The sequence below is a fragment of the Hippopotamus amphibius genome, chromosome 8 (genome assembly GCF_030028045.1).
Source record: "Hippopotamus amphibius kiboko isolate mHipAmp2 chromosome 8, mHipAmp2.hap2, whole genome shotgun sequence".
Lineage (NCBI taxonomy): Eukaryota > Metazoa > Chordata > Mammalia > Artiodactyla > Hippopotamidae > Hippopotamus > Hippopotamus amphibius.
The window spans coordinates 120,627,038-120,654,686 of record NC_080193.1 but is presented as its reverse complement, the minus strand read 5'-3'; the positions used below and the strand labels follow the sequence as shown (position 1 = coordinate 120,654,686).

At 43.1% G+C, this 27,649-nt stretch overlaps 1 non-coding gene across 1 annotated transcript; it reads left to right on the top strand.

Annotated features, from left to right (window-relative positions):
- Nucleotides 1-23,374: 23,374 nt before the first annotated feature.
- LOC130859728 (small nucleolar RNA SNORA7) lies at nt 23,375-23,514 on the top strand. The gene has a single exon (XR_009055284.1). It is a non-coding gene; the product is annotated as a small nucleolar RNA SNORA7 (small nucleolar RNA).
- Nucleotides 23,515-27,649: the final 4,135 nt, after the last annotated feature.

Below are 27,649 nucleotides of genomic sequence, written 5' to 3'. Positions count from 1 at the left end.
GTTTAGGCTTCCTACATTCAACAGGGGAGAGGGGAAAACAGAGAAGCAGAAAAACGCTACATTCAAAAACTACATATGCCTTCGGCTCCTACTTCCTAACCTTGTAGAAACGCATATGAAGAGAATTACCCGCTGATTACAAAACGGATGCCCCTGAGGAAAAGTTAAATACGGTTTTATAATGGCCTGTGTGTGCCCCGCTGGTATGTAGGAGACTGGACATGGCTGGGAGTAGGGGAGACAGTATGTGTTATAAGTACACGTCTGGTGTATGTTTCCTTGTGATTAATTTAAGTGTGTTGATGGCGATTACCCGGTAGGATAATGTGTGTGAAAATGAGTGTACATTTCGGCGACTTCATGTTTATTTTCATGAGTTCAAAATCATTCACAACTCCACAAAAATGACGAGTTTGAAAATTACAGTTCTGTTTCCATCTCTGTTCTGGCCTCTCGGTACTCAGCGATTAAAGTGGAAGAGCCATTACGTAATTTACGAACGCTGGCGGAGATTTTTAAGAAGATTATACTGAGTGGAGATTGAAAAGCAAATGCATGGCGGAGGAAAAGTATTTCCCACCAAATTATTTCACCATCAACGAAACATTTGGTAACAAAAGTGGGTAGGGGTTTTCCATCCCACCCTTGCCTTTATTTTCTCGCCTCCCACCCCGCTGGCCCTCTGCTGAATTTCCACCTTGTATAAAAGCGCTTACTAGAGGGCCAGGGCTGGGGGCGCGGCACAGAGCGCTCTTCCACGCGCCGGGGATCAGGTGCGGAAGGCTCCTTTCTAATAAACAGCCCATTGAAAGGGCCGCCTGCTCTTTATTGGGGCTTTTCAAAGTTCGCCTCAAACCTCCCTTTAAAAGATTGAGTAATTACAATGGTCAGCGATTGGCAATGGCGAAGTTGCCGCTTCTAATAAGGAAAATAGAAAGCCTTTAGTGAGACAACCGAATTTCTGGCTGCTGCAGTGGCTGCTGGGGACTTGGCCGACTCTGGAACAGTAACAGGTAGCAGCAGGAGTGGGTCCTGCTCCCTTTCTCCACATCCCCCCCCCCCCCCAACTAAACTACCTCTCGACTCGATTTAGTTTCCAGGGTGTGTATATTCAAAGTATCCATGCCCCTTTCATTCGCTGAAAAAATAATTCTGCACTCCCAACGTGCATAAAATACATGTACACAAAATAAATCTTGGTAACGTGGGCTTCCCCCCCCCCCTTACTGGAAGAAGTGAAATAGTGAAGTAGTTATTTGCTTTCGGAATTTTGGAATCATCACTAGCAAATAACCATAGAGTTGGCGGGCATTATATTTTTAAAAATCCAAAGACGCTCCTATACTTTCCCCCTTATAAAATAAAAAAGTAAAACACAATTTAAAAAAAAGAAAGAAAGACTGCAGTGGGTATTTGAGTGATACAAGTCAAACTGTGTGAGAATTCGCCTGCAATTATGGAAAAGAATGTCTGTCTCAACACATACACGCGCTTACAAACGCACACATACAGATATGTAGGTACATCTTCAATTGCTGCTTTTTTTCCCAGCAAAAATGAAAGGATTGTAATTACCTGTAGTTGTTAGTAAGTCCTGAGCAGTGATGGTCTCATAACCCTGGGGCCTCCGGACGCCGTGCCTTCTGCGTGGGGCGAATTCCTCGTGTCCCGGCGGCGCGGGCGCTCAGGTTATATAGCCGAGTCGGTGATGCTGAGTGCGGGCGGGGCCAGGAGCAGAACGCGAGCAGGTTCCTGCGCCCCGCGCCTGCGCACGCGTCTCGGCTTTGCGCTCCCCTCTTCCGCCCTCCCGCTCCTCCACCCCTCGCCCCCGCCCCCGCCCCCACCCCTTCAGCCTCTCTCCTCTCCCACCCCGCTCCGACTCCAGCTCCCCTCTCTCCCACCCCTACCCCCGCCCCATCTCCTTCCTCCCCGGCATGCGCCATATGGTCCTCTCGGTCCAGCCAAGAGCCGGGAACCACGTGACCTGCCCATTTGTATGCCGCGGAGCGCTCCATTCCGGCCCCTTTGTGGCCAGAAGAAAGTGGCCCATCTGTCGCCAGTTAGAGACTCCGCGGACCTGTTTTTACCCGCAGGAGAGATTAACCCTTTCAGGCGGCAGAAGGGAGAAGGGGCGCGGGGGGGGGGGGGGGGGCGGGGAGGGAAGCGGGGGAGGGAGTTTGAGAGAAGGAGCGGGAAAGCTAACACTGACTGGGTTGAGATCTGAGTTAGTGGCCCGCGCCGGGGCGGTAAGTAGGGCAGAGGTGAAGGAGACAGAAGCGGGAGACTTCTTTGGATTCCTCGCCCAGGCACTGGCTTCCTGGGTACTCCCTGCCCTCTCTGAGATGTCCATCTCTCGGTTTCTCCCCCTTGGTAGGCGCTTTGCTCATTGGCTCCAAAGGGTGGCTTCTCCCAATCTCCATCAGCCCCTTAAGCAAACATACTACGTATGAAAACGGCTTCATCTGTAAACGCAACTGTGAGACTAGTCCCTTACCTCCTTAACTGGATCGCCCACGCCCAGTCCCAACAGTACTGAAAATTTCTACCTGTCCCTCTACCTCACCATTACACGCGACCCGGCGCGTCCGGACCCTCAGCTACCCTTGTGCCTGGAGACTCCTCACTACTTCCGTACCCCTCTCGCCTGTGGTCCTTGTCCTCAGAGCACGCCAGTCCTTGGCTTCACTGGCCTCTGGAACTCTCTTGCATGAAAGCTAGAGGACTTCTCTGAGGCTCGAATTCTGCCTTTTAACCAAGGCCTTTGGATGAATGTAAAGTGTGCCCTTACCCTGGTTCCCTGCCACAGGGTGCCTTGACCCCCTTACTTCCCACTTTCAGGCCTGTAAATAGGAACTTGGTCGAGACAAGCCTTCTCAAAGGGAAGATGCAAAGGGCCTGTGCCAAAGGGGTCTTTTCCACTCCTCTTTCTAGAAAGGTCATTAGCACAACTCTGGGAAGTGCTGATGGCCACGACTTCTCCAGACTGCAAAGACTCCAGACTCTCAAAGACGTGACCTCCACTTTGCAGATCAAGAAAACCCACAGAGCTTCCTGACTAATTCTGAAAGAGCCATATTTGTGTTTAAATGGTGATTCTTTATACATTCTTCCCCACCAAGGCATGTTCCAGAATGATACATTTTTTTTAAGTTGGTTCTATCCCCTTCCCTGCCCACTTTCTCCACCAGATTTGCCTCTAATCCTCCATTAACTAACCCCTCATCCCCTCCCAGACCCCTGTCCCCTTACAATGAATGTGTTGAACTTGAATTGCTTATTTAAAGGCAATAGCTCTAAAAGCCCCTTGAGTTTGCAAACAGTGTTAGGGTTGAGCGGCTGGAGCTGGGTGCATCTGGGAAGCGGAGGGGGGGTGCGGAGGGGAGGGGAAGAAAGTCCTAACGGGATCGCTCGTGTATATATATATAAGGCTGCGAGGGCGCCTTCCCGGTCCATCGCAAACCTGAAAGAGGAGTAAAGGGGTGTGAGACCCAACCCGTTGCCCAAAGCGTGGCGTGAACCGTGCTGAGTTTCCAGGGCAGAACTGTACGGAGTTTTGGGTTTTGCTTTCACTTGTCGGTATACAAAGATCACAGAAGAGGATCAGAGAATTCACCCAGGAGCCTAGTCTCAGTATGTACGCCTGTACAGTCTGTATTTTAAGTGACGGGTTAAAACTCGAGGGGCATCGGAGTAACAGCCTGCAGAGGCCGGTCCACAACCGGAGGTCCCAGGACACGGGGCGGGGTGGACCAGGTGCTGTCCCTCTCCCGCAGCTGCCTCGACGGCCTAGCCCACCGTGCCGACGGGGGATGTAGAAGTTGTGCCCTGGTTCTCATTTCTCAGTCTTAGGGGAGCTTCAGAGGAGATGCTGGGGCCGGGGTGGAAGAGAGCTCCAGCTGCCCCGAAGGCCTGGGGGTGGCCTAGGGGATCCTCCTGCCCCGAAGCAGAAACTTCCCCAGTTTGCGACACCTTCTGGAATACAGGAGATTCTTGGTGGAGCCAGATGTTCCTGGGCCGGGAAGGAAAGGAAACGCGAGTGTTTCGCCAGTCGAGACTCTCCTGTGCATAGTGCGGGAATTACTACATTCGTTCCCTCCTTCTCCTCCTGATAAATTCACCCCTATTCCCACTGCCCATCGTTGGCCCAGGCTTGGGGATTTGTACAAAGAAAAGGCCACTCTGGGTTGTTCCAGAGACCCGTGAGTTTCGGTCTCATCCTGGCTCTCAGTGAGCCTTCGGGTGCAGACCCGTCTGCGTGCGGGGAATGTCTACCTCCCGCGCGGGCATCGTGGTTGAGATTGTCCGCGGGCCTCAGGGAGGCTGCAGCCCGGTAGTCAGACCTTAAAGGAGAGTCCAGATTAGGCCTGGATTGAGACGCTTTTTGTTGGGAGGGGATGGGGTAGAGAAATTGAGGCCAGAGGACGGTGGCAACTGCTGGGCTCAGTACCGCGGATGGTCGCCACGGCCCCACCCAGCCGCCTTATTTTCTTCTCCCTCTTTGAACTTTATTTCGACGGTTGCACACTTTCCCCCTCCCGATTCCCTAAATTCTCTCCCTCTCCCTCTGTCCCCACCGCCCTTTAGCGGTACACCGTCTCCAGCTCGGGTCCCCACTGGGCGCTGCAGACTGCTGAGCGGCACGCGAACCGCACGCGCAGGCAACAAAAGCCGCTTTCATGACTCGCTGCCCTCGAGCAATGCCCCAAATCTGTCGCCCCCCGGGTCCCCGCTTCCAGCGTGCGGCGCGGGCCAGGCGGTCCCGGCCGTTACAGCGGCTGCCAGAGCGCCGGCGGGAAGGGGGGCGGGAGGAGGCGACCGGCCGGGGGTGGGGAGAGGGGAGTGTGGCCTGGGCGGGGAGAATGGGGGGGGGGAGGAGGCGTGTGGCACCACGTGGGGGGGGGAGGGGGGCGGGGGATGGAGGCGTGAGGCAGGGACTTAGGGGGTGGGAAGCCTGTAGCTGGCGGGGGCCGGGGTGCAGGCGGGCGGGGGAGCGGTGCGACGCATTCAGAGGACTAAGATAAAGAGCTGGGGCCGGGCCGGCGTCCCCGGCGGTGACCTGTTTCTCGGGGAAACAGATGCTCGCTCTTGCAAAGGGAGGTTTGCGTTCAATGAAAGAATTAAGTGTGGCCAGGGCGGGCCCACCGACCTCGAGCGGCGCCCGCGTCCTCTCCCCACCCCTCCCAGGAGAGGGGTGTCCCGGCCTGGGCATGTTCGAGGGGCGGGAGGTGGTGGGGGTGCTGAGGGGCGAGCCAGATCTTAGGATGCTAGGTCTGCAGAAGGACTGAGAGCTGCAGGTCCCTCACAGGCCCCCTAGCTCAGAAGCCCTTGGGAGGCCGAAGGGGAGTTTGCGACTTCTGCCCAGTTCGCGGGCTCAGCGCGGGGTTTGCGCCTTCGCCTCCAGGGAGGCCACAGGGCGCCCGGATCCTGGCCAGAGGCTGGAGCTGCCCGGGCTCGACAGGCAGGCGGCGGGGGAGAGCCGGGAGCAAGAGAGAAGCTATTAAAATGCCTCGCCGTCGCCCCGAGCGCAAAACCCGTCCTCCCCAAACCTCCTGGGCTTGAGGCATAATCTTAATTAAGATAATTGATTCATATTGCACCTGCGAGAACGGAAAAAAAATTGATTCCAACCCCCAACCCCACAAATTGCTTAAAGCTATTGGATGGAGCACGACACGACTGTGATTTGGGGAGTGATTTAGCACCGGGCTTCCCCAACTCGGCCCGCCTGGGCTCTTTTATTTATTATTTACGAGCTCCTTATCCCTCCGGGGCGTGGGTGGCTCCCCTCTCGGCGCCTGCAGACCTCTAGGGACTTCATCTTTGATTCCCGGTCAAAAGCGAGGGGCTTTCCTTAAACCATCCATCCAACACTTACATCAACAACGTAAAATCAACACAGCTCCAAGCACTGGCAGGCACGGCTCACTGAGACGACCGCCCCGGGCCTCGTGCGTCAGATGGGCTACGCGTATAACTGTGTGAGTGTGCTTAAGTGTACAAGTGTGGGTGAATTTGTGAGCACACAAGTGTATGAAAGATTGTGTGTGAATGTGCGTATGAATGTATGAGCATGTACGATTGTTGGTGAGTGTGTGAATTTGTGTCAGTGAGTGTGGACGTGTGTGTAATTTTATGTGAGTGTAAGTGTGTGGGGTGTGAGTGTGCGTGAGTGAGTGTGTGTTCGTGGGAGCTCCTGCTTTCAGGTGAGAAGCATAACAGAGGGCTCACCCCTGTTTCAGCTGGATTGAGAAACAGCATGCGGTCTGAAGGAGACCGCAGCGCGCCTGGTAACTGAAGAACGCCCGGTGTTTGCCAACCTTTGCCTTAGCAGAAATCAACAAACCAACAAAAATCCCCGGTGGCTGGTGTTGCTGCTTGTGTGGACAGCAGAGACACACCGACGGCGCTTGAGCTTCTCTTGGACAATAGCTGCTGCAGTGCGTTGCGGGGAAAGATCGGGCAAGTTCCTGAAGGCGCGAGGAGCCTGGCAAGCCAGGTTTTAGAGCCCCAGGCAGTTGGTAGGAAATGGCTTCCTCAAGCTATCAGCACCCTGGACAATTCCTACTTCCTTGGCCCTGGAATTTGCAGTATTAAAATTCAGCAAAAGGACTCCCCTTTCAGTGACTTTCGCTTTTTCCCGTTACGCCTTCTTTCACAAAACCACTGACTACCACATCCCGAACTTTTAATCAAAGAGCCCTGTTAATCTGCATTTAATTAGCCACTTTCTTTTCAGAATAAGTTTCCTGGAAAACTAGATACCCATGTTGAGGGATGGGGGAAAGCTTAAATTATCATTTGAACTAGTGAGCCTGAAACAAAGACATCATATACTGAGTAACTTTCAGAAAGATATACATTGTTCTAATATTTGCACTTCTTTGGCACACAGCATCAAAATTGAAAGGAACTCTTATTTATTGTCCAGAGAAATAATAAAAAACGTAAAAGTGATTTTGCTTTTGTCTTATTGAGCATACATTTTATTGGTAATAGAAATCTCTTTCCATCACCATCATCCTATCAACTCTTCAGTTATTTGTTATAAACAATTTCTATTAAATTAATGGGGAAATAAATCAACCAAAGTTAAATGGCATTATTTGCTCAGATTTGGTGAGCCACAGAATTATCTAAATCATACCAGATTCAGAATATTGCATTAACACACATGATGTCCCAAATAAAGTCCCATAGAGAAGAGCAATTTAAACATCTTAGATGTTTATTCAGACTTTGCTGAAATGGAAAATATAATCATTTTTAATTCAAGAGTTTACCCCTAGAGGCTCATCTTTTTAAAATGAAATATTTTCTTTCCTCTTTAACAAATACATTTTCACATGAATTAAATATTGATAATTTGACCTTTTATGTCTTTAACTAATCAAAGGGGGAAAATTCCAAATGTAGACCTCAGAGTTTGGCCCTGGTGGGTCTTTCCGCTTGAGTAGGCACTGAGATTAAAGGAGTTGAACTTCCTCTTTCACTGCTCTCTCCTTGCACTAATTGCTTATGCAAAAAATGCAGATTTGTATTAATTAGTAACTCCACTGATTAGTTCTGTAGTATTTTCACATAATAAATCATGCTGCAGACATGAATTTTGGCACATCACCCAGCAGAGGCTCGGGCTGCAATACAGATTTCATATTAAAATAAAATCTCTAACTAAATCTACCTTTCTGATGCAGGTACCATGAGCAGCCACCTGCTGGGAGCACCTGCCATGGGAAATTACTTTCACTCGGTGACAAGCCACTTTTGGGGTCCAAATAGGACAATCTGATTATGAGGCTAGGCTCTAATAATAAATAAACAAATAAATTGTTAAACACATAAATACATACCTAAGTGACACAAATGTGCCTAAGCTCTAGACATTTTGCAGACAATGATGTTATAACAAAGGATCTACTTGTAATGGGACCAGATTTTAAAAACAACTTCCCAGGTTACAGATAAACACCTCAGTCTATTTTCCTCCTGTGAGGTCTTTGCTCCTTTGTGAGATGGCCTGATAGTCGGAGATTCTTTCATCGCTCATCCTCATGGACTTATCTCCTCCTTAGGCAGGCAAGCTAGTCCAGGAAGAAAAAGAGGGACCAGAAAAGCATTGGAGGTGGGGTATGAATGCCAAGAGCCATCTCAAAGGGAATTGACCACCCCTGCGATCCTAGCATATGGCAAGAAGCTGTGAGGTCAGACACCCATAGTCACCTGATGTGAGACAAATTCTTGATTCCCCATTGGCAACTATATGAGCTTCTACACAACTTTTCCTTGCAAACTATTTAATTTGATGAGGCAGATTACAGTCAATATTGCCAAGATTATAAATTAGACCCAGGTGTCTTCTGTGCTCCCTACCAACACTTTACATTCCCTTGATTTCTTGCTACTGGGGACACCTTTCCAAGTCCTCTCGGGTATTCTCAGTACCTTTATGCTCTTACCTGGTCCATGCCTACTGTTGAAAAATATCCATAAGTTCATGCTTCTTAAGAATTTAGAGAGAGAGAAATGATTAATCTGATGCCCCTACCTGGAGGGCTTGCAAAGTTACAGGGGACAAAGAAACAGGAATGAATACTTATTGTTGACATTCAGAGATGAATAAAGGCTAAGGGAGGTGTACTCTGGATGGAGGCTGGGGCAATATGCTCTGCTGCAGTTGTGCTATGCAAGTTGCAGCCTCTCTGCCTACCTTCGAGACTGGTTCTGAGGCTGCGGCATATGTAGCTGGGGTGAGGAGGGTGCAGCCTCTAAGGAGCCTCTCTCTCTAACCATCATTTACTGAAGCTTTTGATGCTTTGTTGGTGAAAGGAAAAGGCCTACATTTTGTGGTCTTTTTATCTATTTATTTTAGATGTGAATAACTCTTTTTAAGGAACTAAAACAACATCAGGAGAGCAGAAAAAATTTAAAGCGGCCCTCTATTAAGTCAAATACGTCTTTTTTTTCTCCTTTAAATTCACTCCTGAATCCCACTTCATATGGCTTGACATGGACAAGATTGATCATCTCTGGGACTTCCTAGGTGGCACAGTGGGTAAGAATCTGCCTGCCAATGCAGGGGACACAGGTTCAATCCCTGCCCCAGGAAGATACCACATGCAGTGGAGCAACTAAGCCTGTGCGCCACAACTATTGAGCCTACGCTCTAGAGCCTGTAAGCCACAACTATTGAGCCCATGTGCCGCAACTTCTGAAGCCCATGCACCTAGAGCCTGTGCTCTGCAACAAGAGAGGCCACTACAATGAGAAGCCTGTGCACCACAACGAAGAGTAGCCCCCGCTTGCAGCAACTAGAGAAATCCCGTGTGCAGCAACGAAGACCCAACACAGCCAATAAAATAAAAAAAAAAAATTAATTAATTAAAAAAAAGATTCATCATCTCTGATGGGAAAACAATCCTATACTTTTCACATTGGTCCACAATGCTGGCATGTAGAGACTATGTAGAGAGCCAGAGACAGGCATAAGCAAAAGCTCTAAGGTTGTTTCTGTTTGTTATTTGAGAGCTTGTCTCCTCATCCCCTTCTTTTCAGAAACTGCTATTTCACTGAGTAATAAATGTATTCATCAAATCTATATATCGAGGGCTACTATGTGCCAGGCAGTATGTTGCTAGTACCAATCATAGAGGGGTAAATGGAAACAGACATTGGCCTCTGCTTTCTCAAAGCTTCCTATTTAATGAAAGAGAGAGACTTTAATAAGATTCACTCACAAGTGAGTGTATACCCATCTGACTTGAGATAGTAAAGGAAAACAAAACTGACCAATCCATAAAAGCTGAGGGCAAAGGAACACTGTAAAGACAGGTGGGAGGACTCCCGAGGAGGTAGAATTCTAAGGTAATGAGAAGGCTGTTACCCAGTGAAGGCGGCTGACCAGGGGGAGAGTCTTCCAGGCAATGGGAAGAATATATGTGAAAGCTCTGAGGCAAGAGGAGTGTGGAAAGAACCTGAAAAACATCCAGTGTAGTACTAAGGAGAAGAGGGATAATGGTAAGAGGGGAGGTAGCAAAAAGGAAGACAGGACCCACAACCTGCTTCCCATTGAGGAGCTTTCAGCTGTTGGGAGGAGTGCGAACAAAACTTGAGTAAGATTTGTACTTTTGGAAAATTGTTTTAACCACAGTATAGAAATCTGATTGCAGAGTACATGAGTTGGGTAAAGGAAGGCTGTTGCAGTTTTCCTAAAAAGAGAAGATGGTACTGGATTAGGCTGGTTGTAGAGGAGATGAACAAAGTTAGAGAACAAAGTTCAAGATATTTTGAAAGACTGAAATTATAACCTAGTTTCACACAAATTACCTAAAAGCCATCAAAAGACATGATTCTTTACAACCTTGCATGAATGTCATTGGTTTCCTCAGGAGTAATATACTGAATTTAATTTAAATCAACAAGGGGGGGGAAGATGGCGGTGAAGTAGAGGGACGTGGAATGCATCCCTCTCCACAGATGCATTGGGAATGCACCGAAGGATGCAATAATTCCCACAGAGAACCAGCTGAACACCAGCAGACGGCCTCGGACACCAGAAAGGACTGCAAGGAGCCCGACATAACCGGTAGGGAGGCATCTAAGAGGCTCAGAGAGGGAGAAGCGGCAGAGCTGTGGCAGACGGGAGGGAGTGAGAAACATACGGAGGGTCCACACCGCAGCTCGGCGTTCCCGGACAGAGACATGGATCCACAGCTGAACAGAGGGTCCGGGAGCGGGAGCATGGGAACCAGAGAGCTGGTTCAGGGGGAGAAACATTGTTGCCAGTAAGGTGACAGACCGAGAGGACAGGAGGGAAGAGGTCTGCGGGGAGGAGTGCCTGCCCCTGAGAGCTGCCCGGCCATGATGGCGGCTGGAAGCTGCAGGCTCACGGGCGGGGGGGGAGGGGAGGAGCTGCGTGCACGTAGCCTCTCTCTTTCGGGTGCCTCTGCAACAGGCAGTGGAGAGACGCCCTGCGGGCCACCTAAGGCGCTCAGGGATAACAAGCACCCTCAGGCACTCGGATGGGGCTAGATTAAAATCCCTTGGAAGGCCGGCAGCAGGGAGGCGGCCAAGAAAAAAAAACAACAGCAACAACAACAAAAAACCAGAGAGAGGCCCAACTCTAAGACTTTCTGTTTACACCTGAGCCACTGGTGTCGCTCTGCAACAGGCACCTCCAAGCCCGACTGAAACAACAGTGCGCCACTGCTCACTCACTCCCAGGGGAAGGAGCCACTATTGTACCCTCTCCCTCCCCACACACCTATGCTTACAGACGAACAATAAAGGAACCTCTGCTGGTCACAGAATAATGCAAAAAAACCCAAGGCGAGTAGAAGGACACTTACAGATGAGACTCTAAGGAAACAGAAATATTAGTATCAATCCTATTGAACTGGTCCATTCTGGGATCGGTTCTGGATTTTTTTTTCTTTTTCTCTCTCTCTTTTTTTTTCTTTATTAATTACAATCTTAGTCCTAAGGGATCTACAAGTTTTATAACATAATTTTTTAATAATATTTTTTATTCTATTTTTATTTTTTTGCCGTTTTATATACTTCTATATCTAGCTAAGTTTTTGGTAGTACAGTCAATATATATCTCATATTTTCCTTTCATCCCTATCTGTTATACATTTCTATTCTTTTCTGTTTATTTGCATATTTCCAACCACACTACACTCTTCTGTTCCCCTTTCTTCCAGCCACTTTAAGTTTATTTTATCTTAACATACTTATAAGCAACACTGTGGATCTGCTCAGACTCCTTGCTCTATTCTCCAGATGACGCACTGCCATGGTATTTAATATTAGGCTTTTGTCTTTATCTTAGTTCTTAGTACAATTGTCTAATTTCATTCTGAGAATCTCCATCCTGTCTGGTGGTACTCGAGCTCTTTTCTATATTTGATCCTAGCTTACAAAATCTCCCTGGATTAGTGTCTGTATGTGTAAGGTGTTATTTGTTTGTTTGTTTGCTTTTGCTTTTGTCTCTGATTTGTTCTGTTTCAGGTGTCAATTTCTGTTGGGTTACTCTTTGAATATCTGATAGCACACTGGGGTTCTGTCAGGTCTTTCCAGAGCTTTATGTCCTAATGGATTCAGTAATTGTGTGTCTTATACATGTACGTGTTTCCTAGACTTAGTATTTGTTTAATCCAATACTTGAACATTAGTCTGAGGCTTGGACAGTCTTCTATAAACACCTCTATCACCAGGACAAGCAACCCCAAAAGTTTGGACAACCATGAGGAAACAAAGAAACACCATGCAGTCAAAGGAGCAGGAAAAACCCCCACAAGACCAAATAAATGAGGGGGAAATAGGAAAAATGCCTGAGAAAGAATTCAGAGTAATGATAGTAAAAATGATACAAAATCTCGATAACAAAATAGAGAAAGTACACGAAACAGTTCATAAGAACTCAGAAAAACAAACAGCAATGGATAACAAAATACTGAAATTAAAAATACTCTAGATGCTATAACCAGCAGAATGACTGAGGCAGAAGAACGAATAAGTGAGTTGGAAGATAGAATGGGGGAAATAACCACCACAGAGCAGGAAAAAGAAAAAAGAATAAAAAGAATAGAAGACAGTCTCAGAGACCTCAGTGATAACATTAAGCGTACCAACGTTCCAATTATAGGCATCCCAGAAGAAGAAGAAAACAAGAAAGGGTCTGAGAAAATATTTGAGGAGGTTATAGTGGAAAACTTCCCCAACATGGGAAAGGAAATTATTAACCAAGTCCAAGAAGCACAGAGAGTCCCATGCAGAATAAACCCAAGGAGAAATACACCAAGACACATATTAATCAAACTAACGACAATTAAACACAAAGAAAAAATATTAAAAGCAGCAAGAGAAAAGCAACAAATAACATATAAGGGAAAACCCATCAGAATAACAGCTGACCTTTCTACAGAAACTCTGCAGGCCAGAAGGGAATGGCAGGATATACTGAAAGTCCTGAAAGAGAGAAACCTGCAGCCAAGAATACTCTACCCAGCAAGAATCTCATTCAGATTTGACGGAGAAATCAAAAGCTTTCCAGACAAGCAAAAGTTAAGAGAATTCAGCACCACCAAACCAGCCTTACAACAAGTGCTAAAGGAACTTCTCTAAGTTGGAAACACAAGAAAAGGAAAACACCTACAAATACAAACCCAAAACAATTAAGAAAATGGTAATTGGAACACACATGTCAATAATCACTTTAAATGTAAATGGATTAAATGCTCCAACCAAAAGACACAGACTGGCTGAATGGATACAAAAACAAGACCCTTCTATATGCTGCCTACAAGAAACCCACTTCAGACCAAGGGATACATATAGACTGAAAGTCAAGGGATGGAAAAAGATATTTCATGCAAATGGAAGTCAAAAGAAAGCTGGAGTAGCAATACTCATATCAGAAAAATTAGACTTGAAAGTAAAGACTACTAAAAGAGACAAGGAAGGACACTGCATAATGATCAAGGGATCCATTCAAGAAGAACATATCACAATGGTAAATATCTATGCCCCCAATATAGGAGCACCTCAATACATAAGGCAAATGCTAACAGCTATAAAAGGGGATATCGACAGGAACACAATAATAGTGGGAGACTTGAACACCCCACTTACATCAATGGACAGATCATCCAAACAGAAAATAAATAAAGACACACAAGCTTTAAATGACACATTAGACCATCTCGACTTAATTGATATTTATAGGACATTCCATCCAAAAATGACAGAATACACTTTCTTCTCAAGTGCACACAAAACATTTTCCAGGATAGATCACATCTTGAGTCACAAATCAAACCTCAGCAAATTCAAGAAAATTGAAATCATATCAAGCATCTTCTCAGACCACAATGCCATGAGACTAGATATCAATAACAGAAAAAAAACTGCAAAAAATACAAACACATGGAGGTTAAACAAGTCACTCTTAAACAACCAAGAAATCACTAAAGAAATCAAAGAGGAAATCAAAAAATATCTAGAAACAAACGACAACGAAAACACAACAACCCAAAACCTATGGGACGTAGCAAAAGCAGTTCTAAGCGGGAAGTTTATAGCAATACAGTCCTACCTTAAGAAACAAGAAAATGATCGAATAAACAACCTAACCTTACACCTCAAACAATTAGAAAAAGAAGAACAAAGAAACCCCAAAGTGAGCAGAAGGAAAGAAATCATAAAGATCAGAGCAGAAATAAATGAAAAAGAAAGGAAGGAAGCCATAGCAAAAATTAATAAAACTAAAAGCTGGTTCTTTGAGAAGATTAACAAAATTGATAAACCATTAGCCAGACTCATCAAGAAAAAAAGGGACCATTCACCATTGCAACAAAAAGAATAAAATAGCTAGGAATAAAATTGCCTAAGGAGGCAAAAGATCTGTATGCAGAAAACTTTAAGACATTGATGAAAGAAATCAAATCCGACACAAACAGATGGAGGGACATACCATGTTCCTGGATTGGAAGAATCAACATCGTGAAAATGACTGTACTACCCAAAGCAATTTACAGATTCAATGCAATCCCGATCAAATTACCAATGGCATTTTTCACAGAACTAGAGCAAGAAATCTTACGATTTGTATGGAAACGCAAAAGACCCCGAATAGCCAAAGCAATCTTGAGAAGGAAAAATGGAGTTGGTGGAATCAGGCTTCCTGACTTCAAACTATACTACAAGGCCATAGTGATCAAGACAGTATGGTACTGGCACCAAAATAGAAAGGAAGATCAATGGAATAGAATAGAGAACTCAGAAGTAAGCCCAAACACATATGGGCACCTTATCTTTGACAAAGGAGGCACGAGTATACAATGAAAAAAGACAGCCTCTTCAATATGTGGTGCTGGGAAAATTGGACATATGTGTAAAAGAATGAAATTAGAACACTTCCTAACACCATACACAAAAACAAACTCAACATGGATTAAAGACCTACAGGTAAGGCCAGACACTATCAAACTCCTAGAGGAAAACATAGGCAGAACACTCTAGGACATCCATCAAAGCAAGATCCTTTTTGATCCACCTCCTAGAATCATGGAAATAAAATCAAGAATAAACAAATGGGACCTCATGAAACTTAAAAGCTTTTGCACAGCGAAAGAAACCATAAACAAGACTAAAAGGCAACCCTCAGAATGGGAAAAAATAATTGCCTATGAAACAACGGACAAAGGATTAACCTCCAAAATATACAAGCAGCTCATGAAGCTTAATACCAAAAAAGCAAATAACCCAATCCACAAATGGGCAGAAGACCTAAATAGACATATCTCCAAAGAAGACATACAGATGGCCAACAAACACATGAAAAGATGCTCAACATCACTCATCATCAGAGAAATGCAAGTCAAAGCCACAATGAGGTATCACCTCACACCAATCAGAATGGCCATCATCACAAAATCTGGAAACCACAAATGTTGGAGAGGGTGTGGAGAAAAGGGAACTCTCCTGCACTGTTGGTGGGACTGTACGTTGGTACAGCCACTATGGAAAACAATTTGGAGGTTCCTTAAAAAACTACAAATAGAACTACCATATGATCCAGTAACCCCACTACTGGGCATATACCCAGAGAAAACCATAATCCCAAAAGAAACGTGTACCATAATGTTTATTGCAGCACTATTTACAATAGCCAGGACATGGAAGCAACCTAAATGCCCATCAACAAATGAATGGATAAAGAAGATGTGGCATATATACACAATGGAATATTACTCAGCTATAAAAAGGGATGAGATGGAGCTATATGTAATGAGGTGGATAGAACTACAGTCTGTCATACAGAGTGAAGTAAGTCAGAAAGAGAAAGACAAATATTGTATGCTAACTCACATATACGGAATCTAAAAATGGTACTGATGAACTCAGTGACAAGAACAAGGACGCAGGTGCAGAGAATGGACTGGAGAACTCAAGGTTTGCGGGGGACGGGGGATGAAGGGGAAGCTGAGACAAAGCGAGAGAGTAACACAGACATATATATACTACCAACTGTAAAATAGGTAGCCAGTGGGAAGTTGTTGTATAACAAAGAGAGTTCAACTTGAGGATGGAAGATGCCTTAGAGGACTGGGACGGGGAGGGTGGGGGGGACTCGAGGGAGGGTGGGGGAGAGTCAACAGAGGGAGGGAATACGGGGATATGTGTATAAAAACAGATGATTGAACTTGGTGTACCCCCCAAAAAATAATAAATAAATAAAATTTAAAAAAAAAAGTGGAAAAAAAAATCAACAAGGACTTGTTAACCCATCACAGAACTACAATCTAAAAGTATTGCCTACTTTGCAAAGCAGGTACTAGAACAATAGCACACATTTATTGAGCACTTAAGACATTCTGGGTGCACTGAGTTAAGAACTATGATAATTCTCACTTGACAGTTGAGGGAAATTAGGCTTATGCAGGTCAGGTAATATGCCCAATGTCATCTAGCTAATTAGTGGTAGAACTGGGACTCAAATTCAGGTTTACTTGACTCCAAAACTTGAGCCTTTAGCTACTATGTTGTACAGGAAAAGGATATGACCAAGATTTGTTTATAAATTGCTTTATAAAATCACACTTTAATTTTGTTTTAAAGAAATAGTTTTAAGCCTCATGTTTAGTAGTTCAATTAATCTAAAAATAACATTAATAAATACAACTGTAATACAAATGCTGAGTCTTTCTGGAAATAAGAATGGGAGAATGGTAACCAATAATTTAGTAAGTTAAATCCATCCAAGTTTTGCAGTAGACTAATTTAATTGATGAGAAGCAATCAGGTTGGAGGAAATGATGCAGATAAATTATTCTACATCACAGAAATAACCTCTCTCATAAAAAGCTCACTCTTCAAGAATTATGCTAAAGTGTATTCTTCTTGAAGAGTTCAAATTGTTTTGGCTCTGGACATATCTAGTTCAAAATAAGCAATCCTTACTGAGTATGACCTTATGTTAGCCTATGATAAACAATTGAAGATTTTTGTTTTCATTTGGAAAAATTGTCATATTTAATTATAACTTAGCACTTATTTCTTGGCATATTCATTGCCTGAATACTTATAAAGGAATGTATTTTCACATGGAAATAGGGAGTGGGCAGAGGAAATGTCAGCATCTCGAATTAATCTAATTAAATTATTGTTGAGGGAGCGATGGACTGGGAGTTTGGGACTAGCAGATGCAAATTATTACTTATAGAATGGATAAACAGAGACTTCCCTGGTGGTGCAACAGTTGAGACTCCAAGCTCCCAATGCAGGGGCCTGGGTTCAGTCCCTGATCAGGGAACTAGATCCCACATGCCACAACTAAGACCCAGCGCAACCAAATAAATAAATAAAATATTAAAAAAAAAAAAAAGAATGGATAAACAACAAAGTCCTACTGTATAGACCAGGAACTATATTAAATATTCCTGTAATAAACCATGACGGAAAAGAAAAAAATGAATTATTGCTGATCTTCTTAGCTTCTAAACACAGGGAGATTCCAATAGTCAACAATACATGCATTTAAATCTGGGTAATAAATGGGTAATGCATAAAATGCATAATTTAAAAGCCAAAAAGTAAAGTTCACTTTTCCTTCTCTGAGAAAAATCATTGTCAGAGAGGAGACAACATGGCAGAGTAGAAGGACTTGAGCTTACCTCCTCTGATGAAAACACCAATTACAACTGACTGCTAGACAACCATTGACAAAAAAAGACTGGAACCTGCCAAAAAAGATATTCTACATCAAAAGACGAAAAAGAAGCAACAACAAGATGGTAGGAGGGGTGCTTTCGTGATATAATAAAATCCCATGCTCACTGGGTGGGCGACCCACAAACTGGAAAATAATTCTATTGCAGAGGTTCTCCCACAGGAGTAGGAGTTTTGAGCCCCCCATCAGGCTCCCCAGCCTGGGGATCTGGCATTGGGAGGAGGAGGCCCCAGAGCATTTGGTTTGAAGGCCAGTGGGGCTTGAGTGTAGGAAATCCACAGGACTTGGGGAAATAGAGACTCTACTTTTGGAGGGCTAGCACAAGGTTTCACAAGCACTGGGAACCAAGGCAAAGCAATTACTCCATAGGAGCCTGGGCCAGACCTAGCTGCAGGTCTTGGAGGGTTTCCTGGTGAGGTGGAGCTCAGGTGTGGCTCACTGTAGGGGCAAAGACACCGGTGGTGGAGGCCCCAGGGAATATCCATCACTGTGAGCTCTCCCAGAGGTCACCATTTTGGCACTGAGAGCTCATCCCACCCCACAGCCTGCAGGCCCGAGTGCTGGAATACCTCAGGCCAAACAACCAACAGAGTGAGAACACAGACCCACCCATTAGCAGACAGGCTGCCTAAACTCGTCCTGAGTGCACAGTTGCCTCTTGACATGGCCCTTGACATGACCCTACCCACCAGAGGGACAAGACCCAGCTCCACCCACCAGTGAGGAGGCACAAGTCCCTCCCACCAGGAAGCCTGAACAAGCCCCTGGACCAACCTCACCCACCAGGGGGCAGACACCAGAAGCGAGAGGAACTACAAACCTGCAGCCTGAGAAACAGAGACCACAAGCACAGAAAGTTAGACAAAATTAGATGGCAGAGAAATATGTTCCAGATGAAGGAACAAGATAAACCCCCAGAAGAACAACTAAGTGAAGTGGAGATAGGCAATCTACCTGGAAAAGAATTCAGAGTAATGATAGTAAAGATGATCCAAGATCTTGGGAGAAAAATGGAGGCACAGACCAAGAAGATAAAAGAAATATTTAACAAAGAGCTAGAAGATTTAAAGAACAAAAAAACAGAAATGAACAATACAATAACTGAAATGAAAAATGCACTAGAAGGAATCAATAGCAGAATTAATGAGGCATGAGAATGAATAAGTGAGCTGGAAGACAGAATGGTGGAAATCACTGCTGCAGAGCACAATGAATGAAAAGAAATCAGGACAGTCTCAGAGACCTCTGGGACAACATCAAATGCACAAACATTTGCATTATAAGGGTCCCACAAGGAGAAGAGAGAGAAAAAGGACCTGAGAAAATATTTGAAGAGATAATAGCCAAAAACTTCCCTAACGTGGGAAAGTCACTCAAATCCAGGAAGCACATGGAGTCCCATACAAGATAAACCCAAGGAGGAACATGCTGAGACACTTATTAATCAAACTGATAAAAATTAAAGACAAAGAGGAAATTTTAAAAGCAACAAGGGAAAAGCAACAAATGACATTACAAGGGAATCCCATAAGGTTATCAGCTGATTATTTTAGCAGCAACTCTGCAGGCCAGGAGGGAGTGGCATGATATATTTGAAATGATGAAAGGTAAAAACCTACAACCAAGAATACTCTGCCCAGCAAGGCCTTTGTTCAGATTCAGTGGAGAAATCAAAGACTTTACAGACAAGCAAAAGCTAAGAGAATTTAGCACCACCAAACCAGCTTTACAACAAATTCTAAAGGAATTTCTTTAGGTAGAAAAGAAAAGGCCACAACTAGAAACAAGAAAATTATGAATGGGAAAGCTCACCTGTAAAGACAAACATACAGTAAAGGTAGGAAATCATCCATGCACAAATATGATATCACAATCAGTAATTGTGAGAAGAGGAAAGTACAAGTGCAGGATACTGGAAATGCATTTGAAATTAAGAGAACAGCAACGTAAAACAATCTTGTATATATACAGACTGCTATATCAAAACCTCATGGTAACTGCAAACCAAAAATTTACAGTAGATACACAAAAAAATGAAGAAAATAATTGTCAGTTTTATGGAAACCATGTTGTAAAAGTTGTCTATGTCAGAAAGCACATGGAATGTGGTCTTCAGGGATGTATCATACATTAAATGCCAGTGTTCTTTAGTTCTACATGCACATATATAGGCCCAGTAATAGCCCCCATCCACTAGCCTCCCCCCAAACATATGTGTATGTTTCCTCTTGTAATCTTTTTCCCATTTATCTCCTGATCTGGTCAGTAAAGCCCTGACTTCCCTCAGTTCATATATAGCTTTTCTGGCTATTCTTAAGTGTTTGAAGAAACCACAAGTTTAGAAAAAGTTTTGCCTCTTTACAGTACCTAGGCTATGGGAACTTATTGTTTTCCTTTTTTCCTGTTCATAATTGAACTGACAAATAATCTTATTTCTGTTTCAATGCAATAGAATTCTTTCACTGACAATAACCAGATATGTTACATGAATATTTTTCTATTTAAAGATTATAAACCTATGTTTATAAATATTTTTAAATGAGTTTTAACAACTGGATTTTGACAATTGTGGCTGCTTTTATTTTTTCATTTTTTATTATGTAAGTATCTACAAACCAGTGTGTGTAATCAAACATCAATATTAGTACACAGGAGAGTCCTAGAAACTATTAATATTGAAGCAATGTGATCTGAGCTGTACCATAGATCATGAAAAAAGACGGTCCTGACAAATCCAGCCTAGATCAGCAGAAGCATTCAGCTGACCCACAGATATATGAGAAATAGTAAATGTTTGTTGCTTTAACGCATTAAATTTGGGGGTGGTTTGACATGCAGTAATAGCTAAATGACACATTGCTTTGAAAAAAACTAATTTTCTCCAGATTGCTTAGGGATTTAGATGTTGCAATTAACACAAAAAATACCTGTTCAAGTGAGATATCAATATCCTATACTTGGACTTCCTAGGTGGCGCAGTGGTTAAGAATCCGCCTGACAATGCAGAGGTCACGGGTTCGATCCCAGCTCCAGGAAGATCCCACATGCCCCGGAGCAACTAAGCCCGTGTGCCAAAAAAAAAAAAAAAAAAATCCTATACTTGTAAGTGTTTTAAGAATTTTAAAACTGTAACTACCTCTTAGTAAACATTAAATCACTATTTACGTGCTAGGGATTCTGGTCAATAATATAGAAACGTTCTGTCACTTAATCATCAAAACAGCTCTATAAATACGCATTATTATTTTCATTACTATTGACAGCCTATAGATGTGGAAACAGAGAAGGTAAGTAACTTGCTCAAAGTTACACATCTAGAAAGGGGCAGTCTTTTAATTTTATTCTGATTATCTGACTACCAATTTGATTAAGAATGAAGAATAGCAAATATTTGGGGAAACCTTGTGGCCCACCAAGGTCTGGGTGCACTTTCCTTTTCGGCATGATGACCCTCTCAATTCTACAGTCTTTTCGGCAGCCATGCACACTCATAATGCACTTTCTACCTGCAGCAGACACTATGCATTGCTTCACTCAGCACCCAACTCATTCCCTTCCTGCAAGCTTTCCTAGAGTGAAAAGGCTGGAAAGCTACCACAAAGGAATACATTTACAAGGTTTTCTATATGCCCTAGATGTGGTACATCTTTTGCTAATCAGATGCATTAGGTTTTTATTTAGAACAAAGTATATGGAGGAGTCAGAAGAGAGGGGACTCACTTGGCTGGCAAAAATTCTGGTGTGAGATACTGAAGCCAGCAGATATGGTGGTAGCTTTCTGATTTGTCAATTTCCTGACACTAGAAAGGCAGTAGTTTTCTTGATAGCCTACCTTTATGATATGCTTTTTGATATCACACCGGGAACCTCAGGCTAGAGTCTGTTTCTTCAGGCCTCCTAACATTTGTGTGAATTGTCTGTACCCATCATGAAATACATTTGTACAGATTCCAGAGTTGATTATACTGTTTCTAATTAAGGACTCTTTCCTGTTTGGTAATTGGTACCAGAAGGGTTTGTGGGCAACAGAACATGAAGAAGATGGAAATAAGTGATCAGTTGGTTTGTTTTTTTTTTTTAAATATGATTGGGTTAAAGCTATTAAAGGAGGAGATGACAGTAATCCCTGACATCCAGCGATGGATTAGTTGATTATAACCTGTTACCTGTGGTCACCTGGGATGAAGTGCCACCCTGAGTGGCTGCTGCAATGGGCCATTATGGGAGCACAGGAATATAAGGGATGTAGAGGTGGGCTGTCTGCCATAATCTACACTGAGTAACTTCAAGAAAGAACATGAGTTACTCAAGACACAGTCAAGAAGCTAAGGAATTTCTGATATTGCTAAAAGAAACTCCAGTTACTTATAACTACAGATCTGATATAGACAGAGAGCACAGATAGAGTGCTGAATTACAAGGTAGTATACAGTGGTGCTCAAAATGTGGTCCCCGGGTCAGCAGCATCAGCAACAACTGGGAACCTGTTGGAAAGGAAATTCTTGAGCCTCACTCTAGAACAGAAAATTTGGGAGTGGGGCCCGGAAATGTATGGCTTAAGAAGCCCTCCATGTGATTCTCATGCATGCTAACTTCTGAGAACCATTACGGGTTCCCAATACTCCACCACAGCCACCTGCAGATCTCTTTTATGAAGGAGCAAGACAGAATTATAATGGCAACATTTGGGAGAATTTAGATGGCTCCACATCCTCTAAATACTCAAACTACACTGAGATCCTCCTTGTCCAACTTATGGCCAACTGAATGGCACCTCCCCCTGCCATATTCAGCTAGGTTGGTCTGGGTTTACTTGAAGGTTTGCCTGATACTCAACTTGCAAGAAAATGGAAATTCTCTTCACGCTCCATTCCTCCCACTAGTCACTGCCTCCAGCTATGACTGGTGTCAGACCCCAGCAGGGCTCAGGTAAGATAAGAGCAACGTCATGCTCAAGACAAGGCTAGTAAATAACTGCAAGGGTTTGTTCATTATTTCCCTAAATAAGGGGCAAATGCATAGAAATAAATTCTGAACACACTTGTCGAGCGAGGATAGACTATTACATTAGATCAGGCTGGATTTATGGATACTATTATAATTGTTAATAATTCTGAGTTCAAATTGCTGCTGAAGCCCCTGGGGATAGTTCTCATTGCTTGCTCTGAGGCTGACTAAAAGGCACATTCAAAAAATGTTCTATATAACATGAAGCTGAAATACAAAAAAATTCTTGATATGATATAGAAAAATCAACCTCAAGTTTTAAGCAGAAAAGGAGTGAATTCATTACGGGCAACATTCTTGCTCAGACTATGCCTACTTATGACTAACCTGTGTGCATTGCATTGGGATCAACAGCATTTTCAAAAAAATCTCCTTTCCAGGCTGGGAAGAAAGAAGGGGGATGTTACTTTTGAACTGGGATTCCTGATAATGTTTGTGATCATGGGTTTCTAGGGTGACAGGCCAGGGAACATCATACAAGAATCACAGGCAAAGTGGAATTTTTACAATAATGTAAAAATCTAGCATCAGAGTTAGAGTGGAGATTGGGGTGATTTAAAAGAGAAATCTGTGGGAGTAGCTTAACCTTTCATGGGATTCCAAGGAATGAGTGAGAGCAAAATAATAATAATAACTGACCTCCCAGGATCGCATCTGGAGAATGGCTAGTATTCTGCCAGCTTCAGAGTCGGGAGGGAAAACAAGCCTGGCAGAGGTACCCATTCCATTCCCAGTTTGCTCAGTAGCTGGTGATTGGAAGACGCTCTGCAACAGAGTAAAAGAAAAAAAAAAGAAAAAAAGAAAAAAAAAATAACATATGAATGATAAAACCGAATGGAGGCCTGTCACAAGTCACAATGATGTCATCATGGCTGCTCACCCAATTCCCAAACTTGAGTCTATCCCTAAACCCACAGTTCTTTGTATATAGAGGAAGCCAGCCAGCCTTGAAGAAAGACCTTGTGGTGTCACAAGCACCTCCCACAAATCTTCCTCTCAGCCTCCTTCAAAAGTAGCTTTCACTACATCTCAAGGTAACTGTGTAGTTGTAAAAGGGAAATAGCTGGATCTTTCAGGGATTATTGGCCCCTAACTCAAAAGTAACACGGTCCAGGATGTCACAATTATATACCCAGCAGAATAGGGACATACTAAAGTGAGACGACAATTGAATTTTGGGGTCTAATTCTGCTTCCGTGGTACCTTTGGGTCTGCAAAACCATGCTGTGGCTGTTTCCACATTTCCTATTCATAGAGATGACTGAACGTCCAACCTGGCTCCGTGATCCCTGAAATGAGGGTCATTATGCAACAAAGGGCTCCACAAAACATCTCGAGCTTCCTGTCCTTATCCAAAGTAAAGCTACACACTGGGGGAATTGCAGACACCAGTTCAGCATCACAGGTTTGAAATGTGTAAGATGATGTGTTAGTAGCTACTACTTGTCCCCCGATGGCTGTTCTCCCCTTTTCTCTCATAGAAGTAATATTTCCAAAGTTTAACTAGGAAAATAGCCACTCGGAAAAAAAGTTTACATTTTCCTGCCATACACATTGTACCCATGTTTGGCAACCTGACTAAGTTTTAGCCACTGGGATGTGAGTGAGAATAATGAGAGCAATTTCTGGACCTTGCTTTTATAATGAATCAGTGTGTCTCCTCCTTCTCCTTTTCCCCTTTGTGCCAGCTGGAATACACACCAAGATACCACCTGAGAGACAGTGAAGGACAAGATAGGAGTTGGGGCAGTGATTGTACCACCATGCCAGCTCTAGTATGCTTAGGCAAGGACTTTCATTTAGTGAGAAGTACATTTTCATCTTGTATGTGCCTGTATCATTCTACATCTCTTTCTAGCAAATGAACTCACATGCCAGCAAACACGGGTAGCGATTCTTGTCACATCCCCTAAAAAACAGTAGCAGCAATAACAACAACAACAAAATCTTTCTTTGGTTTGTGCAGATGACTGCTGGGTCTTAGAAAATGTCAACAGATTACTGTAAAATTAATCGAGTGATGATTTTAAGTGCAATTTAAATGCAATTCAATATAATCTCTTTAGTTAAGTCAACGTAACAGCGATATCTGGTATTCAGCTTTGTTTTCACAAGTGTTTTGCTTTTAATTTCATCCCAATAAACAGAGAGCACCTGAAGGAGCTTGCTTTGACACATTCTATTTCAGGTATATGCAATAATTTAGCCTTCAAGGATTTGATCATCTTACCTTTCTACAGAACATCACGCTGGTCCACTGCATTGATGGCATCATGCTGAGAGATGTTGAATGTAAGAAGTGACAGACTCTAGGTGCACTGAAGAGAGTCATGCATGCCAGGGGATGGGAAGTATATTCAAGAAAAATTTAGGAGCTTGAGCCCTCAGTGAAGCTTCTGGGGGTCCAATGAAGCGCAGCACACTGAGATACTTCTTTCAAAGTAAAAGGACATTTGCTTCACTTTGCATCACCTACCACAAGATTATTATGCAGATTGTTTATCCCAAAATTACTTAATTGGATTAAATAAATTTAATTGAAGAGAAAGGGAAGGTAAATAAAGTCAGGGTTCTTATCCATATTGAATCAACTTTGGAAAAGTTTTGGGTGATTGTAAACAGCTTGGACAAATGACTTGAGATATGTGAGAGCCCTTATGCTCTGCATAGTTTAAATTAATTGCATATAGTATTGGATAAGAAAGCCATCAGTGACTTGAAGTATGAAGGAAATTTATTATTTGCCTAGTTAGACGGTAACTTGGACAAATGTAGGATATGGAAGTCAAAGATGCAAGGAAGAAATGTGTTGGCAAAATGAAATGAGAGGACTTCCCTGGTGGTGCAGTGGTTAAGAATCCGCCTGCCAATGCAGGGGACATGGGTTCGATCCCTGGTCTGGGAAGATCCCACATGCCACAGAGCAACTAAGCCCGAGTGCCACAACTACTGAGCCTGTGCTCTAGAGCCCGAGAGCCACAACTATTGAGCCTGAGTGTTGCAACTACTGAAGCCTGTGTGCCTAGAGCCCATGTCCCTCAACAAGAGAGGCCAGCACAATGAGAAGCCTGCGTACTGCAACAAAGAGTAGCCCCTGCTCGCCGCAACTAGAGAAAGCCTGTGTGCAGCAAGGAAGAACCCATGCAGCCAATAAATTAAATAAATAAATAAATGTATTTTAAAAAATGAAATGAGAAACTAGACAAGCAGAATAAAATGAGAAGAAATGTGCATATATAAGACTTTTTTTTAAAAAGAAGTGAAAGAACCCTCACACTTTGCTTGGAAGATAAAATGCTGGAAACGGTCTGGTGGTTTCTCAAAAAGTTAGAGTTACCATATGGCCCAGCAATTCTACCCCTAGGTATATCTCCAGGAAAATTGAAAACATATGCTCACACAAAAACTTTTACACAAATGTTCATCACAACATTATTCATAATACCTCAAAGTTAGAAACAACTCAAATTTCCATCACCTGATGAATGGATAAATAAATATGCTCACACAGTAGAATATTATTCAGCCACAAAAACTGTTAAGTACCGATAGATGCTACAATATGGAAAAATCTTGAAGATATTATGCTAAATGAATGAAATCAGATTCAAAAGGGCATATGCTATATAATTCCACTTATATAAAATGTCCAGAATAGGCAAAGCCATATAGACAGAAAGTAGATCAGTAGTTTCCAGGGGTTGGAAAGAGGAGAGAATGGGAATTGACTGCTAGTGGGTATACTATTTCTTTTTGGGGTGATAAGAATATTTAGGAATTAGATAATGATGATGGTTGCACAACTTTGTAAATTTACTAAAAGCTACTGAATTGTACACTTTAAAGGGGTGAATTTTATGGGATGAAAGTCTTATCTCAATTTAAAGAAGACGTGGAAAATGCAATTGCAAATCTCATTTCTTCCCTTATGTGATATCACATGCTTCCGGATTTCCTACTACCTCTTTGGCCACCTTTTGTAAGTTATTGTGCATGTTTCTCTTCTTTTGCCATCCCTTAAATCTTGGTTTTCCTCAGCGTTCTCTCCTAAACTTTCTTCTGTTTTCTCCTTAGATAATGTCTATTGGGTAGTAAGGCAGTCATTGCTTTGAAGAGCTTTGACATGAACAAATTTCATTGACCACAGTTTAGTTAAATAATCCAGTCCCCCAATAACATGCTTCAAATTTCAGTTACATAGTATATTAACTGTAATTGCATAAAATATAAACTTCACGGGCAGCTCCACAAATCCCTACATAAATAACAGATATGCATCATAATCAGTGACCAACCACATCACTTCTTTCAAAGTCCATTGGTGATTGGCCATTGTACATCAGTTATTCAATTCACGCACAGACAGCAAAGCCTGTGGTTGGGTTGTTTCCTTGTCTCTCAGTGATAAGCCCATATGACATTTAACAAAAATGATAATAGAAAAAAATGAAAGTTCAGTAAAGAAAGTAAAAGTGATAATGCAGAAGTGAAATTGGATGTGATTAGGTTTGAAAATGGAGACAGCAGAATAAAGCCAGGATGAGACCTGGGCTGCATGAAGCCACTGAATGAACAATATTGATAAAGTCTGATAAATCAAAAACAAGGTAAAGCAGATTCAATATTGTTTAGCTTAAGTTGCCTTCAGAACAAGAAGATGCTAATGGTGGAAATAGAGCATTTACTTCTACTTTGGATTGAAGAGTGCAATGAAAAAATCCAATCAGTTTAACTAGCATTTAGGCCAAATATTAAAGTTGAGTGCTGCATTGAAAAAAACAGTAATTACAAGAAGATTGAAGAGGAAACTTTTATCAACAGTAAAGGGTGATTTCATTGTTTCAGAAATTGGCATGATTTTGTAGAATTTGAACTGAAGGTAAATGGAGTTACAAAAGATAGCTGACTGTG